Raw genomic sequence first — 1,503 nt, 5'->3', positions numbered from 1 at the left:
CCAGGGCATTTCAGCTCTGATATTAACTAGCATGTAACTTTCAACAATGAATTAGAAATTTTAGGTGTCAGCATCTTAATTTCAAAAGTATGGGTGGGATTTATATTAAATTATTTCTAATGTCCTCTCTCCCTCTAAATTCATGAAATACATGATCACTGTCATAACTGTATTATTCCCTTCACCCAGCCCACCAAATGCACAACTATACCCATTGCTTCTTTCTGTAAACGTAAAACCATTTCTTCAATTTCATCTTTTGGCTCTTCTTTTGGAGGAAGAATGCCAAAATCTCTTAAAATTTCATTCCATTCTGTATCTTCATTTGGATCCTATATAAAAAAAATAAAAAATCTATTAGCACAGTTGTGCATTTTAATATATGTAAAATCAATTTCCAACCATGTAATTGTTCATGAACTGTACAGGTAAACTAGAAAATTAGTTTCAAAGAATAGAACAAAATGGCCTACTTTTTTCCCCATTTCCCAGTTCCGTAATGCAACTACATACTTTGATAAAAAGAATACATCCTCTATCCTCAGAGTTACACTGAGATATTTAATAAAAAAATAAATCTAAAAAACATATATCGAATGTTAATGAAGAAACTTGCAAGTCGTGGAAAATTCTCTGAAGACTATAATAGGCAAAACCAATTCACATCATGCGAAATACTGTTTTCTTTTTCTACATAAGCATTCAAGACCTCAAGGTGGACTTGCTTCTTTTCAGCTATATAGCTTCATGGAATTCTTACTCCCAAGTTAAATCTTAGAAGAGGTTAGGAATCGTTTCATAGTTCAATTTTTGTCTAACCATAATTTCTTTATTTGAAACTTAACCTTGTTTTCCGTGTTACTTAGGCTTTGATGTTTTATTTGCTGCTCTTCCTGAAATTGTCTGTCATATATCAACTATATTGTCTTTCTAGTCTGCTGTCCCTTTTCTCTGAGGTTTTCAGAGAAAGGGAGAACTTAATTATATACATGAGTAAATACTGCTGCAAACAAAGTAAAGGATAGCCTTGAATGAGCTCCACCTCCAGGTATTCACATCCTGCATAATCCCCTCTCCTTGATTATGGGTGGGAACCATGGCATGCTTCTAATCAATAGAATATGGCAAAGGTAAAGAATATAATTTCTTTGATTTCATTCCATAAGATTGTAACTTCCATCTTGCCAGCATTCTCTCACACTTGCTGGCTTTGATAAAGCAAGCTGCCATACTGTGAGGTCCCCCATAGAGAGAACTATGTGACAAGGAAAATGTAGTCAACAATCAGCTAGACACTGAGATCCTCAGTCAAACAGCTCCAAAAGAACTGAATTCTGCCAACTACCATGTAAATAAACTTAGAAGGGGATCCTTCAGATGTACTCTGTTGTACCTTCAGATTCAACCCCAGCTCTAGCTGACACTTTTTTTTTTTTGCGGTATGCGGGCCTCTCACTGCTGTGGCCTCTCCCTTTGCGGAGCACAGGCTCCGGACGCACAGGC

At 36.1% G+C, this 1,503-nt stretch overlaps 1 protein-coding gene across 1 annotated transcript in view; it reads right to left on the bottom strand.

The window, feature by feature from the left end:
- Positions 1 to 273: 273 nt before the first annotated feature.
- The window catches only part of NMU (neuromedin U), a 47,823-nt gene continuing 46,593 nt past the window's right edge, over positions 274 to 1,503 (bottom strand). The window contains exon 10 of the mRNA XM_055085744.1: positions 274 to 332. The gene's annotated coding sequence lies outside the window, so the exon portion shown is untranslated. The remainder of the gene's footprint in view (positions 333 to 1,503) is intronic.

The sequence above is a fragment of the Physeter macrocephalus genome, chromosome 7, assembly GCF_002837175.3.
Source record: "Physeter macrocephalus isolate SW-GA chromosome 7, ASM283717v5, whole genome shotgun sequence".
Lineage (NCBI taxonomy): Eukaryota > Metazoa > Chordata > Mammalia > Artiodactyla > Physeteridae > Physeter > Physeter macrocephalus.
This window is presented reverse-complemented; position numbering and strand designations above follow the sequence as displayed.